This window comes from Polyodon spathula, unplaced genomic scaffold (genome assembly GCF_017654505.1).
Source record: "Polyodon spathula isolate WHYD16114869_AA unplaced genomic scaffold, ASM1765450v1 scaffolds_666, whole genome shotgun sequence".
NCBI classification, from domain to species: domain Eukaryota; kingdom Metazoa; phylum Chordata; class Actinopteri; order Acipenseriformes; family Polyodontidae; genus Polyodon; species Polyodon spathula.
The window spans coordinates 20,183-32,359 of NW_024472155.1; the positions used below are offsets into that span (position 1 = coordinate 20,183).

Genomic DNA, 12,177 nt, shown 5'->3' on the forward strand with positions numbered 1-12,177 from the left:
TTTAAAACTGGCATGTAAACAGGATTGACTGTCAATTACTTTGTGGGGGTTTGATTCCATAAAAAGATTCATTTTTATCAGCCAGGCTAATGAACTGTTCTTGAGAGACACGCCAGGAGGTGGGGGGGGGGGGTGTCTAAATAGAATCTTGCTCCACAGGATTCTTTTTTCTTGCATAAATGCCTCTTTTTTTTTTTTTAAAGTGTATCACCAAAAAAGCGGCAGCCCTTTCTTTATCGTCCTAAATAAAAAGCAAGGCACCCTCTGAAGCCGCTGCATGATTTTCTCATTAGGGTATGATTGATTGCCCCTCGGTGAGCTATTTCTCTGATGAAGAATGGTTTTGCTGTGGTGGAAGTGAAGCTGCACAGAAGTACAGGCTGTGTGACGGATTATAGGAGGAATAGGACCATCTTTGCCGTGTGATTGAAATAAAACCCACAACTTAAGAAGGTTATCTGGGTATCAAAAAAACAAGCGGTAATGCATGTTAGTGGCAAAGCACCGCCGCGCAAAGAAAAGAGCTTTTTAAGAGATGTGTTTGAACGCAGTATAAAAACAATGTTGCTGTGAAAACCATGGTGACACTGTGCATTCAGTGTCTCTGATTGCTGTGTATTTACATTGTAGTTACTTAGTAAATACATGTGTACTTACACATCATTGCAATGTTTTAATACATAGTTACAATGTACTTAATGTGTCAATTTTCTTGCACGATATATGTAAGTACACATATCAGAAAAGCGTGAGGGTTAGGGTTAGGGTTAGGGTTATATCATGCAAAGAGATATACACATTAAGTACATTGTAACAGTGCATAATAACACTGTAACTATGTGTGAGTACACGTCTAATTACTAAGTAACTACTATGTAAATAACAAACTAGGGTTGTTTTGGATACTTTTATCCTAAGGTCATAATCCATCAAGATGACAGTAAGTCCACTATCCATCACTAAGAAATGAATCAACAAGAAATGCCACATATATCAAATCTGGTGTTTATTACATCCATTAGTGGCAGAGTAAAAGGACACAGGCTAATGCTGGTTACATGGATAAACAGCAGATTGGATGGCATGTAATTCATGTGAGAAAGAAGCCATACAAACCCAAGCAAGTCACATAGCTCTCAGTGGTGTAGTCGAGACAGAGGGCAGGAAATTGGAAGACCACGAGAAAAGTAGATATCGCCTTTACTGCGCATGCGCTAAGTTCAGAAATTAAAGGCAGGGTGAACTTTAATCGTTGAACACTGTATCTCTGTCTGTGGCTGAGATCGCCTTTATTGATTTAAATGTGTTACCATAAAAGTGTACAATATAACAAACTGATTTAAACTTTTAAAATGTTGTCAGAATCTTTATTAAAAGATTTTCCGTGTAAAAAATATTTAGCTAGTGTACACTACAGACATAAATAATTTAATAATGACAGTTTAATGTGATATGCCTGTATTTTTCTTATTATCTATTATTATTTAATCACAGTGGTTAACTTTACCTATGCTGACTAACACAGCAGTAACAGTGTATCGACTATGACACAAACACAAACAAAGCCACTGACACACGGTAAAGTAAAGCATCCTGACAAGATGGAGAAGGACACTTTGTGGAGATACTTGTAGAAAGATTTAGGACTACACCACTGATTGCTGTGTGAAGCTGTAGCTTCAAACTGTCCCAGGATTCATTCTCTGAGCAAGCCTAGAGAACGCTCCATTGCATCAGATTTCTCTCTTTCTCTGTCCCAATCTGTCCTCTCCCTTCTTCATTGAGATGCAACTGGTGTCATCTCTCCGCAGTGAAGAGCAAACCCATCTATTGAGAAAAAAACAAACATTTTTGTACTGGAGATTAATGACATTATTACTCAGTATAATTCATGTTTGACCTTTAATAATTCCCCAGTTTTTCATTGTATTCTTTTAACACGACTCCCACGTCATCAGATTCCAGGGTCCTTGCAAGTCCGTTGGAACGCTGTTCTGCCACGAGATGGGCGCGCCTGGATGTTGATGGCAAGGTGGTTTTGAGTATGACAGCGTGAGATGCTAGGATTCAAGTCTGAAGATTATCTTTGTAGTGCAGGGGGAATTCAGATGAGGAAAGAGCATGCTGCATGAGTCACACATACCGCTTTAGTTAAACCTTGATGAAGCTTTACAGACATTCCTGAGCACAGTCTCTTGAGAGCAATGGAAGCAGCATATAATGGAACAAAATACCCTGTCGAATAATGCAGCATTTATTAAACCCGCTGGGGTGATGCAGGGGGACAGGTTAATAGCTACAATGTGGGCCACCATCTGAACTTAGAGAAGGGATACTGAGAGCCACAGAGGTGCTTTAAACTTTTGGGTTTTAATACCAGCATGGGATGACAGAAACAGAAAATGATACACAAAGTGAATTGAAACCTGTACCAGGTATGAAATATACAGAGATTTCCACACAAAAGTGTCTCTAACTACTATGTATTTACATAGTAGTTACTTAGTAAATACATGTGTACTTATACATAATTACAATGTTATTATGCATAGTTCAATGTCCTTATTGTGTAAATCTGTTTGCACGATATATGTATGTACAGAAAAGGGTTAGGGTTAGGGTTAGCATATTATACCAAAGCAGGACAGTGTGCCTAACTCTATGCATACATTTCCCAAATTCTTTTCTCTATCGGCGTGGCTGATTGAAAATTGAAGCCACTCTCCTAATGTCAAACTCCTTGACCCAGCGCCTGTGATTGCAGTCCCATAACGGGAAGTCAGCACTGTCCCGGAGATCATTAGGCTCAGCGGATCTTTAAAGAGAAAGAAAAAGAGAAACCCTCACAGCAGATGCTGCTGAATCAGCAAACCAGGGCATAAAGACCCTGTTTAATGTGCATACTCACAACACAAATATCTGTCAAACCATGAAAGGCTCTGTCAGAAGACTTCGTGTTCTGGTAGCCAATGCCTCAATGCTGTCTGAATGCTGGAGCTGGGATATAAGAAATCAAAGCAAATAGAGACCGGATCTAAATGATTTCTATTACATGTCTCCTTACAAGCAACAGAAATCGCCTATGTGCCTTTACCGTACGCTGTACACTAGCACCAAGAACAGCACAGTTCTACTGTACATTATATCACATACATCTTCCTAATCTTGAATGTGTTTCCTGTTCAATACCTTGTTGTGTGTGTTCTCTAATGTTTGTTGTTTTCTGATTAGATCGTTGTTTGCTATGCTTATCAGCTTATTCAGCACATCTCAAGAAGGCTCCTCCTACTGTGGGAAAGACTATCAGTGTTGCGCAATCTTCAATGTGCAATGTACTGAAGGTGTAAAGAGTGACACATTAAGTACACAGTAACTATGCACAATAACACTGAAATCATGTGTAGGTACACGTGTATTTACTAAGTAACTACTATAGAAGTACACGGCACTTACAGACACTTAATGTTAATTTTTAAACATAGCCAGCGACTGCTGGAGCAGCTGTGCAACCAAAGACACCTCAAACAGAAGTAAAAAAGATGTGTGGAGGTCAGTGTCTTAAGGGATGAGGGAGCAGTTCAGTCTCCACACACTCGCTACAAATGTACAAAGGTGTCTAGAGTCATTCCTGCAAAGTGCATTTGTTAAAAATACAAGATCGTTCTCTGAGTTAGAGCTTGATAATTCATGACCAGGCTTTCAGAGGTAATAGGCTGGAGTTTTCAACCGCTGGGCCACTTTTCAAAAAACTTTTTTAGTCATTTTTCTTAACCCCCCCCCCCGGGAGCTTTGTGCTTGCTCCGCTTCTCTGCCCAAGATAATCAGTAATTAATCACCCTAACAAGTTGTCACTTTTTGCTAATCACACACTGAAAAGCAGCCTTGAGACACTTCATGTTGTCACTGGCCCAGCAGAGCCCGTTCCCTCTCTCCTGAGTCTTATAAACTTCCCCTCGGCTTCTTTCCTTTGAAAAATGCAGCAAATAAGCGGTGTGCATTTCAGATGCACAGGAGCACGCAGCAGCACACAACAATCTTCATCAGACCTCCTTCATCACCCCAGCAGGCTCTCTGAACTGGAAAGCTATTTTAACCATTCAGATCCATGCCTGAAGGAAACCTTTCCTTTGCTCAATGAAAAAACAGCAATGAACTTGGCATTACGTTTTTGTTAAACATGCCTTTAAATTCGAGGGATGACGCAAGTATTCCCACAGGGAAACAAGATTGCTAAAATACAGCGTTGTGAAATCGACAATAGTAAGATGAGGGGTTCTGTAATGGAGGAAATATCGGACACACTTCAAAATGCAATGGAATGCCTGGAATTCAGCTGAGCAATACATAGCAAATATAATGCAAGCTCCTGATTGGCTGCTGAGATTATTACCTCACTAGACAGAGTTTATAAATAGGGCAGCATGTTCTTTTCGCGCCAGAACACTCCAGAACTAAACAGACACTGAAATGCAGAGATCCTGCCCTTTAGAGAGCTGTTGTTTAGAGCTGTAATAAATGTTTGCTGTTGATTTCCTATTTACCTTGTTGACTCCATTTACTAATATCTACTACATGCACTCAGCACACAATTCTGTGACTCTGGAGATGGAACTCTATTCATAAAAACGTGTTCTTAGCAAATCCATTTTCCTTTTGTTCTGTCGACGTGCATTAAAGAATGTTACGAAAGCGTACGTATAGTGCAGCTACCAACTGTGCTTAAAATATACCAGTATAAGTGTGTTTAAAATATACCAGTATAAGTGTGTTTAAAATATAGGAGTGTACTTAAAATAAAAAACAGTTTGGAGATGACGCAGTACAAACTAAAAAGCAATACCTAAGATAAAGCCAATTCTTAATGGTAAGTAATACATCTTTTTTTTTTTATTCCCAGATCAAAATGCTCACTAGAAATTGTTAAACGACGGGGTGCTAGATGGAGCTCATAGGAGGCCTGCGCTGGGGAGTTTGCAATTTCGCTTTTTCATTAATTCTTCAGCAGAATGAAATAACCAAGCCTCCCTTTACCCCTCTAGCTGGTTTGCAAATTAGCATCACACAAGGGGGTCTGACTTGTTACTGTGCAATCTTACATATATTAAAGATATTCTGGAACACATCGGAATCTCTTATAATCATTTTAAGAAGCCTATAAATATTTCAGATCATATCTATTTCAGAAAGTCTTTCATTACGCTGTTGCAATTTATCCTTTTTTTTTTCAGATACTGGATTTTTAGGCTGCGCAAATAGCTTAATAATTAAAGATATCACTGAGGGGTATTTTTCTATTCAGTATAATATATCTCATTTATGTGCAGCGATACTATTTTTAAAATATCATCATTCAGAGCAGTTCCAGAATAAGTCAATCTGAAGATCTTTCTACTATGGAGCTTCTATATCGTAAGGCAAAAACAAGTATTTTTCATTTTATTCATGGCTCATCACATTGGAGCTGCCTTTAAACAGTCCCATTGCAGTGCCATTGCAGTCCCATTGCAGTCCCATTGCAGTCCCATTGCAGTCCCATTGCAGTCCCATTGCAGTGCCATTGCAGTGCCATTGCAGTGCCACTGTACTGAATTGTTAATTTGCACTTCCATTTCTTAATCTTTAGCGTCAAATTTTAACCTTTAAATCTGACCACATTGGGCATGTTTGTAAACTCAATCAGAAAAGCCCTCCTTCAATTGGTGCAACGCGTGTTTGTGTACAAGACTGTGTGGTCTGTATTAACGTTTCTAATTGGAATCGAAACCTCAACCTTTGTTGACTGGGTTTCCTAGTAACACTTTAAAATAATGGCAGCAAACTCTTTGCCGAATACCACAGGAATGACCCCTGACTATCTTATCTGTGAGTCCTGCAGTAATTCATTTTGAATTCAGCCCTCTTAATTAGTGTGGATTTGATGACCTGTATTCATTCCATGCTTCTTTAGCAACAAATGTCACATGTACAAGGCATGCATTCCTGCATGAATCCACGCTGCTCACAATCCCTCTGGTAGGAGAGTCAGAGGGGATGAGCGGACCTATACATTTGAAATAATACAAAGCTATAGAAGGGAAAAAATGCTGGACTCTTGACGGCCGTTGAGGCATGTGTAGAATTTCAAAAAGTGAGTTTGGATCAGAAGTGACTTCTTACTGCGCTTTCCCTTCTCCGGCAGACCACGCTGTGGAATCATTAGTGCCGTTAAGAGCTCCCTCCAGCATTTTCACATAGAAAACAAATGGCAAGCAGTGACCTGGAATTCAGCAAGCCCCATTCTTGCAGCCATTCGTATAATGCAGCGCTGCTCACCGCTGGCCCTCAGGATCCAGTCCAGACTGCTGACGATCAATCCATTCCTTTTTTTCTTGATTGGGACAAATATTCCCATGATTTTTAGTGCGTAAGTTTGAGATTGCAAGTTTGAGGTTAGAGCATCAATGTTTTTTTTTTTTTAAGGATTCTGACATGACAGCTGATGTAAACGTGGGCTGATTTAAATAGCAGTTACAATTCAAGTGTGTTGGAGCCCTAAGTATTACTTGAATGGTGACGTTCATGGGAATTCTTAGTCTCTATAGCATCTGAATCTCTCCTGACAATACACTTTGGGTTATTGGTATCTTCTGCTTCCTCTTCTTCTTCTTCTTCTTCTTGGTCTATTAGAAAGCATACACATACTGTGCACTACACCCCGCTATAAATACTGTTTCTGTATAACAGAGCACAGTGAGGTGTACCATATTGTCAGTGGGCAGGAAGCAGCATTAGCATAATAATACAGAACTTCTCATATTGGAACGACAGGATTGTAAAAATAGATTAAAAAACAAACAAATGCCCTTACTGATTTCTTAACAGAAGCAGTGATTCTGGATGCACTTCAAAATATAGGAACATTACAGTTACACAGTTGCTTTATACATATATAGGACTGGGAAACTCATTTAGATGCATATTGTTATGGGTAGATGTGTACATAGTGCATATTAGTAAATCGTAACAAACAATTGAAATATTTTGTATTCAACAATGTAAAGCAAGTGCGTTTGACTCTATCTCAGATATATACTGTTAGTCGATTATTTTCTTCCTCCAGCAAGCAAAATCGTGTGATGGCCGAGGAGGGAGGTCTCCTGCAGTCAACCACAAGCTTCATCCAGGCAGCTTGCTCAATCGAGGCAGAAAATGAGCACCAGTTTAAAAAAGAAATGGGGTTCTGCCAGTAGAGAACCATTTTAAATTCAATGGCCATCGTGAATCCCGCGTTAATCTGGCTGGCAAACCTGCCCTATTATCTCAAAGACCGTTTATACAGCAGGGCCTTGTCGCAGGAACGTTAAAAAGGAAAAATAATGTGGACCCCTATGAATCGCCTTGTCTGAAGCACCGCTCTGTACTCCCCGATGATTAATGCAAGACGGTTCCCAACTGTAGGATTGCAACACTTTCAACACATCAATAGAGAGCCTTCGGTTCCTGAATTGCATTTGCATCTGATTATCAATGTCATGTTAAATGGTCTAATGTTAATTTGGCATGCATTAGCAGCAAGCTTATCTTAAAGCCCCAGAGTGTAAAGACCTTTTCTAGTTGCTCTCAGCTAATTAGCCAGCATGACCAAGAGGCTTTATTTTCTTTTGTTCAGGTGGAGACGAAGCAATCGGTGTCAGCAGTCTGGTGATGGGATCTCGAGACTGGCTGCAGGATATCGGGGTTCTTTTAAAGTGAATCGTTTACTGCAGTAGATTTTATTAAAGATGGCTCTGTCCAGTACAAGAGGGGGACCTTTCACATGTCTTAAAAAAAGATCTTTCAAGCCTCTTCATCGGCGTGTTTTGCTGTGTGTGTGTTATCAAGGGATTTAAGAGGTGATTTGTTTCCCAATGCGAAAATGATTCATCTCCCAGTAAGAATGCATCATGTAGCCCTTTCTACGTGCCTGTGCTGATTTCCCATGCTCACATGGATATTTGGATAGCTTCTAGCTTCAGAATGAAGAGGACAGGTAGCGAGGGCTTTATTCCTCAGCATCTTTACCCTTCTTCACAGTTACAGATGGCAGTTGCATTTTTTCCCTGAGGTCCTCCTTCAGAGAGAGATTTCTTTTTCTAAAGTGTATAATTTCCATAAGACACATGCATAATTCATTAAATACAAAAACCTCCAATATTTCCCTTTCCTCCGTCGAAAAACATTCACCACCAATTGGTTTGATGGCAGCTGGCGTGGTTTTGAATTCTAACTATACCATACCTGGAACTGGGGGGTTATTTTAGGCAACATTTTAGAACAGTGCCTGCACAGTCACAATGATTTATGACTGAATCCAGCAGGAATAACACCTGAATATCTTCTGCACTTCCTCTGAGTGTCTGAAGAAATTCATTTTGAATTCAGCCCTGTTAATTCATCCTGATTTAAAAACATGCAGGTTCCCTGTTTTTCACTGTTTATTCTTTGCTAATTCATGAGAAGAGTTAATTCATGCCTTATACAGTACAAGTGATCCACATCATTTGTTACAAAGAACATGGAATGAGTACTGGTAATTAAATCCACATGAATTAACAGGGCTGAATTCAAAATGAATTACTTCAGAAAGCAGTTGCCAATATTGGTTTTCTGTTTTGATGTGTGCGTGTGCGTGTGTTGTTTTAAATTGTGTAATCAGCTGAAAAGCACGCCATTATTGTTAAAGAGGAATATTTGAATGCTGTTAGTTTAGTTTCAGATTTCAAGGTTGTGCTATTTCAATACCATGTGAAATTTAGAATGATAAAACTACACTCATGAGAGTCGAGGTAATGTCTGCATAATATCAATATATATTCCTGTGTGTGTTTGTGGGTGCGCGTGACACGTTGTCATTTCGCCAGTAATGAAATGTTAAGCCTGGCAGCAGCACTAACACACCGTATATTATGTATGATAAGCGTTATCACAGCCGAGTCTGTGAGAGCGTAAAGCATGGTAATGTGATGGCATGTAAAACCACATAAACTGAAGCTTGCAAAAAAACAGCATCACGTTTTTTTTGTTTTTTAACACATACCTTTACGTTTTGATGCTGATTTAATTTCATATGGCTGCTACAGATTTTTCTTTAAGGTGAGGTACAGTATAGAAACATACCTAGCACTATACAGCTACAGTACACAATGTAACTATGTATAAGCAACATCATTGCTGAATACGAAAAGTGGCATCTAAGTTTGGGCGACCCCAGGCGATATTCCATGTTAAATAAATCCCACTTCTTGAAGAGACAAGTGCGTGTGCTGTTTAACCTTCACGCATCAGATATGCTTTGTGAAGATGTGCCCCATGTGGGATATGGAGTGATAGAAGGATGGCTTGGACTAAATCGATCCAGCAGCTCTTTTTATTTTGGCATGCACTCACAGATGGCCAGCAGGATGATTCAGAAGAGCAAGCCGTGGATTCCAGAGCTGAGCGGAAGCCATATGCCTCTGGCGCTCGGCTGCACAGCCCACGAACAGGAGCCCGGGGAAAGCTATTATTTGCATAATTTAGCAGGTTGGAGCTCTTGATGGCCAGCCTGCTAAATGAGACGTGTGCATTTGACAAATGGGGATGCAATGTTTGCAGCTGAGGATCTGTAGCCAAAAGCAGGACTGGAAATGAGCAATGTAGAAAGTCCATCTGCCAGCAGCCTCACCACGAGTTATTCAGGCAGCAGGTTGCGTGTCTCTCTTGAATTATTTCTATGAATGTATTATGGTTTTTAAAAAGAGACACTTATCCAAGGATTTGAGTCCAGCAGGAAACTACCAAGTGACAGAATGATGATCAATCCTGTTTGAACCCAGGGAAGCACACAGGTTCATTGAAGATTGTTATAAGAATGCCACACTCTGCACAATGCATGGAAGTTTAAACACCATGGTTGTGGAAGATTGCTCGGCAAGAATAAAAATGCGGGTTTGGGATTTTTTTGAAAACTAAACTTTAAAGTCTGGAAGACTTGAATGTATTGTATGTTAAACTAAACCAAGGTGAAAACAAGCTTAGCACCAATGTCATTGACTCATACGCACATGAAAAAAAACAATGATTACCACTCGTGGCTGACCACTGCTTCTGCACACTTACTTACCCTGTAATTTCACACACTAAGAACCCTCTTGTCTTCTTTTCCAAAAGATCTCTACTGACAACAAAATAACAGCAGTTAGAGCCAATGATAGTCACAGAATAGCTTGAGTAGCATTGAAAAGACAAGCTGTGCCTGGATGAAACGTGCATTATACCCCAATGCAAAACATTTTCCTCCATGCATGTAAAACTATGTATATATATATAGTGTGGCCTCTCTGGGATTTACAATGCTTCCCTATGCTTTACTCTGTTTTAGTATACTTTGTCATGTTTCTGCGGGCATACATTTTTAGAAGGGGGGGTTTGTATGCAAGTTGCCAAACCCCTATAACCATTGCAGCATTGATTACTGCCAAGGCTGATAACCACATTGCATGTCGTACCACCAAGCTAGGTGCAAAAGCACTTTGTTCTTTTTAGATAATCAATCACAAAGAATGGAAATGTGATCTACGATCTATTACTGTGCTGCCCCTATTTTCATCAATTGTGATCAATGTGGATACATTTGGGAGGCTACATATGGCCTGTGCTGTGGAAGGTATCCAACCCTGCCTAGTGAAGGAGGAGCTTGACAGAACTGATACTCTGCTGCCCTGGCTGCTTCTTCTCCTAAGTGGCGCTCCAGCTCTGCCAGGAATTCTCATATCCCAGGCAGAGGCTCAGACATCTGCTTCTAACACGTCAGCGGCGTGAACAGCAAGTGCAGTCCATTAAAAATGCATGCCTTGAATCGGTGCCCACTCGCACATGTGCAGACTATTAATTTGGCAAGAGCTAATGTTTCCACTGTTGTTTCTCAAAGAGCTCTCGCCACACAACCTTTGCAAACCCGTCTCGGTGTCAGAAATCGATGCAGTCGTCTGCGTGGGGGTGAAAGGGAAAACGCTGCTGCTGCTGATGCGGTTAACTGGAAGTAAAAGGGAGGTTTATCAAAAGCATTTAGGGCTTCAGGTTTACAGCAGCTGGTCTGGATGATTAAAAAAGAAATCTTTGCCCTTCAATACCCGGAGTGCTGACTCAATAGCTACATTCAAAACCAGACTTAAAAGCTTTTTAAACATTTTTTGGTGGGGAAACTGACACTGTCACAAAAAGTGAGGCTCAATACTGGAGTTCACCTGTTTTATCATTCATTCCAGTTCCTGCAATAATACTAACCGTGTATTATCAGAAACCATGTGCATTATCTCAATCGTGTTCTAATTAGTGCAGCTTGTATCTCACTGCTAGATGACCTCCTCAGCTAACAGACCTTTAGAGCCTTGAAACTCTTTTTAAACTCTGACTGAAATCAAGCAGCTTGAAGTGAAAAAAACAACCCAAGAACATAATTAAAAATTATTATCCTTAGCTTTCAATATATGTAGATAAGTGACCTTTTCTGAAATTTGGCTTGGGACATTTAATAGATAGATAGATAGATAGATAGATAGATAGATAGATAGATAGATAGATAGATAGATAGATAGATAGATAGATAGGTTTAGGTTTTAAATAACCTTTATTATTCAATTGTGTTCAACAATCACATAAAACGTTACACTTTATAATACACTTTATAATACACTTTTCTTTCATAAATCACTTTTAGGACAATGAAAAATATAATATCAAACAATCAACAAGCTCATTCAGTAAATACATAAATTAGAAAATATAAACCCTTCAAACTAAAAGCATAAAGAAAGATCTATATATCTAGCTATCCACCCATTTAGATAGACAGACAGACAGACAGACCTTAGATAGATAGATACAACTCCTTAGATCCAGTTTGAATCGTTTTCTTTAACAATCTGGACTATTTTAATACAGACACAAATATTACAAGAAGATACTGTGTAAAAATAAATTCTGAGCACTTTACTGTGTCTTGAGTAAAGTAAAGCCTTTGGTATTATACTAAAGCTGCATGGATTACATATGCATTTTGGTTCAGCGCTGCATAATTCATATTTGGTTCCCAGCAGAGGGATAGAGCTCCAGTCTGACTTGGCTGGCATGCTGTCTTGAGTTACTAACATCTCAAACATGAATGGATTTTCCCCAGGC

General features: G+C 39.6%; 1 long non-coding RNA gene across 1 annotated transcript; it reads right to left on the bottom strand.

Moving 5' to 3' along the window:
• Positions 1 to 1,251: 1,251 nt before the first annotated feature.
• On the bottom strand, positions 1,252 to 11,592 carry LOC121308375. Its single transcript, XR_005948502.1, has 2 exons — positions 10,121 to 11,592; positions 1,252 to 1,827 (listed from the first exon to the last, which is right to left on the bottom strand). It is a non-coding gene; the product is annotated as an uncharacterized LOC121308375 (long non-coding RNA).
• Positions 11,593 to 12,177: the final 585 nt, after the last annotated feature.